The sequence below is a fragment of the Martes martes genome, assembly GCF_963455335.1.
Source record: "Martes martes genome assembly, chromosome: 1".
NCBI classification, from domain to species: domain Eukaryota; kingdom Metazoa; phylum Chordata; class Mammalia; order Carnivora; family Mustelidae; genus Martes; species Martes martes.
The window spans coordinates 92866303-92873419 of NC_137888.1; positions in this window are offsets into that span (position 1 = coordinate 92866303).

Consider the following 7117-nt stretch of genomic DNA (forward strand, 5'->3'; position numbering starts at 1 on the left):
TTGTTTTTCAGAGTCCATAGTCTCTCATGGTTCACCTCCCCTTCCAATTTCCCTCAACTCCCTTCTCCTCTCCGTCTCCCTATGTCCTCCATGTTACTTGTTATGCTCCACAAATAAGTGAAACCATATGATAATTGACTCTCTCTGCTTGACTTATTTCACTCAGCATAATCTCTTCCAGTCCCGTCCATGTTGCTACAAAAGTTGGGTATTCATCATTTCTGATGGAGGCATAATACCCCATAGTGTATATGGACCACATCTTCCTTATCCATTCGTCCGTTGAAGGGCATCTTGGTTCTTTCCATGGTTTGGCGACCGTGGCCATTGCTGCTATAAACATTGGGGTACAGATGGCCCTTCTTTTCACTACATCTGTATCCTTGGGGTAAATACCCAGTAGTGCAATTGCAGGATCATAGGGAAACTCTATTTTTAACTTCTTGAGGAATTTCCACACTGTTCTCCAAAGTGGCTGCACCAACTTGCATTCCCACCAACAGTGTAAGAGGGTTCCCCTTTCTCCACATCCTCTCCAACACACATTGTTTTCTGTCTTGCTAATTTTGGCCATTCTAACCGGTGTAAGGTGGTATCTCAATGTGGTTTTAATTTGAATCTCCCTGATGGCTAGTGATGATGAACATTTTCTCATGTGTCTGATAGCCATTTGCATGTCTTCATTGGAGAAGTGTCTGTTCATATCTTCTGCCCATTTTTTGACATGATTATCTGACATGATACTTTATATGGAAAACCCAAAAGACTCCACCCTAAACTACTAGAACTCATACAGCAATTCAGTAATGTGGCAGGATACAAAGTCAATGTACAGAAATCAGTGGCTTTCTTATAAACTAACAATGAAAATACAGAAAGGGAAATTAGAGAATCAATTCCATTTACTATAGCACCAAGAACCATAAGATACCTGGGAATAAACCTAACCAAAGAGGTAAAGGATCTGTACTCGAAGAACTACAGAACACTCATGAAAGAAACTGAAGAAGACACAAAAAGATGGAAGACCATTCCATGCTCTTGGATCGGAAGAATAAACATTGTTAAAATGTCTATACTGCCTAGAGCAATCTATACTTTTAATGCCATTCTGATCAAAATTCCACCAGTATTTTTCAAAGAGCTGGAGCAAATAATCCTAAAATTTGTATGGAATCAGAAGAGACCCCGAATTGCTAAGGAAATGTTGAAAAACAAAAATAAGACTGGCAGCATCACATTATCTGATTTCAAGCTTTACTACAAAGCTGTGATCACCAAGACAGCATGGTACTGGCATAAAAACAGACACATAGACCAGTGGAACAGAGTAGAGAGCCCAGATATGGACCCTCAACTCTATGGTCAAATAATCTTCAACAAAGCAGGAAAAAATATACAGTGGAAAAAAGACAGTCTCTTCAATAAATGGTACTGGGAAAATTGGACAGCTATATGTAGAAGAATGAAACTCGACCATACTCTTACACCGTACACAAAGATAAACTCAAAATGGATAAAAGACCTCAACGTGAGACAGGAATCCATCAGAATCCTAGAGGAGAACATAGGCAGTAACCTCTTTGATATCAGCCACAGCAACTTCTTTCAAGATATGTCTCCAAAGGCAAAGGAAACAAAAGCGAAAATGAACTTTTGGGACTTCATCAAGATCAAAAGCTTCTGCACAGCAAAGGAAACAGTCAACAAAACAAAGAGGCAGCCCATGGAATGGGAGAAGATATTTGCAAATGACAGTACAGACAAAAGGTTGGGAAGTGTTTTATTATGACAATAGAATTCTAAATAAGCTGACCTTCAGATCAGCAATTCCTCGGTGGAAACTGGATAGAAGAGGAAAGTTTTCCAGTTGACAGATAAAAAAATCAAGACCCCTCCCCTGCAAATCCCTTCCCTTAAACATATAGCTTAGGAAAGGAACCTAGTACTGCTTTGCTGTTTGCCTTACCACTTCAAATGCAGTGAGTACTTTTGTGGGGCAGGGGAGAAGTTGCATAACTTAGAAGCAACCTGTAGAAAGAAAGATAACAACAATTGGAGCCATGGGAAGCAAAATATCTAACATGTCACATAGGAATAGAAAATGTTATATCTTAATAGTTGCTTACATAGATATACAAGGAAAAATAATTGAATAGTTTGTAGCTTTAATTTGGGGGTAGACACATAATTACCACAGCCTCCACCAAGTTATTTAGATAAAATATCCAATCTATAAGATTTACTTGGCCTATTGTTCTTTTTATTTCAGAGAAATCAGCATTATTGAACTGTTAGTCAAACACAAGAGCTGTCAGAAAATTATCTGAGGCCACCATAAGGAAGGAAAAGGTTAGGATTTTTCTCACAATGTCCAGGCTCTCCTGGTCTAGAAGTCCTGGTTTTCTTGGCCCACCTCACTTCCATTCCATGAATTCTGTGCCAGTTGGACCTCTGTTCTTCATTGCCAATCCTCTCCTCTCTTCCCATCTTCATAGATGTTGGGTTTGCACAAAAAAAAGTTTTAAGTATACTAATAACCTCTGAGGTTTAGCTGCCTTTTCATGTCCAAAAGGCTTCAATCTGAGGCATTTAGCTTTGCCAAACCCTGTATTTTCTCTCAGATTGCTGGGTTGAAGTTAGGTTGAGAGGGTAGATTCTCACATGTCTCTTTTCTCAGATGAGACTACACTCACAGGAAACCAGGCAAAATGGCTGACAGATAGATTTCTCTCTTCTTGCATGGGAAAGTGCCTCCTCAACCTGATCTTGGGGAGCTTCTTATTAAACTGATTTCCTTTTAAATATCAAGAGGACTATAGAGATAATAGAATAGATAATAGAAGCCTTGGGATATAATGAAGAGTCTCCAACATAATTTTGTCTGCCTTATAAGGATATTCATCTTATTTATTAAAGCTCCAGAGAATAATGACCTGTCAGTCTCATCATTTGTCACCTACTCCATTGCCATCTATTCACTCTGAACCAGACACTGGACTAGACATTGAGAACAGCCTGAGTGTTTCAGTCTGGTAGAAAGAAAAACAACAAATTATAATGTAAATTTGTATACTATTTGTGAGTCCACAAAATGTTATAAGGGGCAGAGAAAGACACAATAGAGTCTGCTGAAGAAAGAATTCAGGGATGGTTTCACTGTGGAGGTGATGTGTTAACTGGCCCTAGGATATGGTAAATGGGAAGGGGAAAGAAATGGGAAACATGTGAGTGTGAAAGTGCACAGGGCAGGATGGGGGAGTAGGAGGAGAATGTAGTCTTGGTAAGAGCAGAAAAATGTTTACCTTTCACCCAAAAGGCTGACCTATAGCCAGCATAGTTTTGATAAGGATCAAATACATGTTGGTTGCTACATTCTTAACGGGTCTCATGACTGCCTGTACATCTTACCGATAGCCAAAATGAAACTGAATGATAAGTACCAGAGAAATCTTGCAATAGTTTCATGAATAGAAATTCAAAGAAGACATTTACGATCTAATTCTCCTGCATTCTCTCTCCCCGCTTGAGCGCTAAACACGTAACCATCAGCTTCATATAGCAAAAGTGCAGCCCTTTCTGCCCATGGGTCTTGTCTCCTTGTGGTTTAACTAAATTTACTAAAATGTCTCAAGATTGGGACGCCTGGGTGGCTCAGCGGGTTAAAGCCTCTGCCTTCGGCTCAGGTCATGATCTCAGGGTCCTGGGATCGAGCCCCACATCGGGCTCTCTGCTCAGCAGGGAGCCTGCTTCTCCCTCTCTCTCTGCCTGCCTCTCTGCCTACTTGTGATCTCTGTCTGTCAAATAAATAAATAAAATCTTTAAAAAAAAAAAAAAAAATGTCTCAAGATTTCTTTCCTGGTTGTTGTACTCCACCACCCCACAACCGTCTCACAGTATCAAAGATGAAGGAGGAAAGGTAGACATGTATTAGGTGATTCTAAGGAAGAAGGTGATGCTTGGATGTGGTCAACTAGCACACAGCAGAAGATGGAAAGCTAAAGTGTTCATTTCCTGACTCCCTTACAACTAGAGTTCTGGTCCTAATTCGATGCACTGGCAGTATATCAGGACCAAGGCAATGGGGAGGCCATCTTCCTGGTGCTCCTGGCAAGCAAGGTCATGGAGACACAGGGTTTTTCCACATTTTTGCTCCAGTGTGCATTCTTCAGTGTGGGAGTTAAGAGGCAGTTGTGACAGCTTCTGATTCTGGCTTCCTAGCGGCTGGGTCACAGTTATCCTAGGAGTTTCTTGAACTCAGTGTTCCTAATTCTAGATTCCTGTCTCCCCAAGGGTAGAGATTTCCCTCACTGGTCTATGCTGCAGGGTTCTGGCAAGTCATTCAGGCAGCCTCAGACTTGAATCTGCTCCTCCCATCTTTCAAGAATTTTGGAAACATCTAATTACCCTAATTAAGTTCCTTTCTTATTAAAATACCTATATTAGTTCCTCTTTTACACACTGAACCTTGACTAATAGGGTAAAGGAAATCGTGAGTATCTGTTACTGGAATGAGATTGGTACTGCTAACATTTGTCCTTGAAATGACAAAAAAATTACCATTTCGGTTAAAAAGACAAAGTGATTCTTACTTTCTTATTTTTTTAAATATATTTTTAAGATTTTTATTTATTTGAGAGAGAGAGCATGGGTGTTGGGAGGAGCAGAGGGGGAGGGAAAGGGACAAGCCGACTCTATGTTGAGGGCTTAGACCGATGGGGGGCTCGATCTCATGACCCTGAAATCATGAATGGAGCCAAAACCCAGATTCAGACCCTTAATCAACTGAGCCACCCAGGTGCCCCAACAAAGTGATTTTTAAATATTAAACATAAAAATATACATTTTTTAAAAATATTGGCATGTTAAATATATATACAAACATATATACATATAGCACTTTTTCAAAACAAAATATCTGTGCTTGTTTTTCAAAAATACATGCTCAATGTCTTACTTATGCCATTTTTTATTTATGCTAGACGTCTACAGAACCAACTTATTTTAAATATTATATAACCAACTTATTTTAAATATTATATTTAAATATTATATCCTACTGAGTGGCTCAGTAGGATAAGCATCTGCCTTCAGCTCAGGTCATGATCCCAGGGTCCTGGGATTGAGTCCCCACATTGGGCTCCCTGCTCCATGGGGAATCTGCTTCTCCTTCTGCCTCTCGTGCTCTCTCTACTTGTGTTCTCTCTCTTACTTAGTCTCTGTGTCAAATAAATAAAATCTTTAAAAAAATAAATATTAAATTTGAGAGGCAGGGCGGGGGGGGGGTCATGGGGGAAAGGGAGGAAAAAATGAAATAAGATGGGACAGGGGAGGGAGACAAACCATAAGAGACTCTTAATCTCAGAAAACAAACTGAGGGTTGCCAGAGGGGAGGAGGGTGGAAGGGATAGGGTGGCTGGATGATGGACTTTGGAGAGGGTATGTGCTACGGTGAGTGCTGTGAATTGTGTAAGACTGATGACTTACAGACATGAACCCCTGAAACAAATAACATATGTAAAAAAATAATAATTTGGCTAATGCAAATAATGCTGCAATAAACATAGGGGTGCATATAGCTTTTCCAAAAAAATAAATATTAAGTCAATTTTCAAATAAAATGGGGCTAACTGTATTTTATTTTATATTAAATATATTTATATTAAATTTATTTTCTTTGTAATAACAACTTTAAGTCACTGACATTATTAACTACATATTTTTAAATGCTTTTATAAAAACCATGCCCCCAAAAGGCCTGTCCATTTATTTTGCTATACTTCTCTATAATTTGTTTCTTTTTGATTTAGTCATACATATGTTTAACATATACAATGGACCCAGAAAAAGTGCTATTTAAAACAAAAATCTGAATGTACCAGTTTCCAGTTTACTTAAGTCTGATCAATGAGAATACTACTATATACTATTCCCTTCCAATTACTGAGATGGTAGAACCCAAGAAACTGAATTTTTCAAACCCCCATCTATTCATCAGTCCTCCCGAGACAGGATGTGAAGTGGAGAGCCCTTTTTTTAATAGAGCATGGTAATGAGTCTTTTAATCTATATGTCCAAAGGAATCCAGTAAAGAGGAAAGAACGCAATTCCTCTCTTCTATGAATCAAGAGAAATCTAACTTTCAGAGGGAGCCCTAGGGAGAAGTGACAGACTTTAGGGGCAAAGAAAAGTTTTACTTTGGCAAAAGACAGGAAAAAAGAGGCAATGCTCCTCCTTTGGGAAAGAAAGAACAGTCAAATGACAGGAGTGAGATTGTAAATTCAAAAGGAAATCAGAGCAAGAAATGCCTAGGAGAAACTCCCGACTACCACCAAATATATAAAGGGAATGCTGGGGAGAGTGTTTGAGCTGTAAATTTGGCTTAAATGTGTGAACATTAGCTATCATGAATGCTGTACACAATTGGGGAGCCATAGGGTGGGGGAGTGGAAGACCGCTGGAGTGTAGTAGAGAGGGTAGAGTTGAGGCAAATGATCAGGAGTCTCTTGCAACAATAGTCTAGGTCAGTAATGCTGAAGACCTGAGAAAGAAATGGCAGTAGGAATGATGAGGAAGGGAAGAATTCCAAACATCTCAGCTGTAGAATCAATTGAATTGGTAACCGATTAGCAAAGCATGGTTGGGATACCTCCAAGGTTCCTAATATGAGTAACTGCGTGAACAGTGATAAAACTATCAGAGATTTAAAGTACAGCGAAAGGGGCAGGTTTTGTGGGGGAAATGGTGACTTTTAATTGGATATTCAGTGGAAATATCCAGAAGACAGCTAGAAATAAACATTCACGCAGTATACTTTGAAATTAAGTTGTAAGCCTGAGACTGAGAATCTCTAAAATAATAATAGCTGGAGTAGTAAGAGTAATTCACCAGACTTCAAGAAGCCTGCAGTCTTCTTCACTCCCAACTTCTTAGACTCTTTCTCCCACTTATCTTACTAGTTGCTTGTACTTCCCTAGGTTCCGACTCTCGGATTCTAAAGGTGACTTTTGAGAAACAAGGTAGAAAATGGAGTGGAGAATCCAAACTTTAAGATGAGCCGTCCTACCCCGTACTTCCTATGGAAAAGAAAATTAGTTTAGGTCCCGGCTCCGCCAGT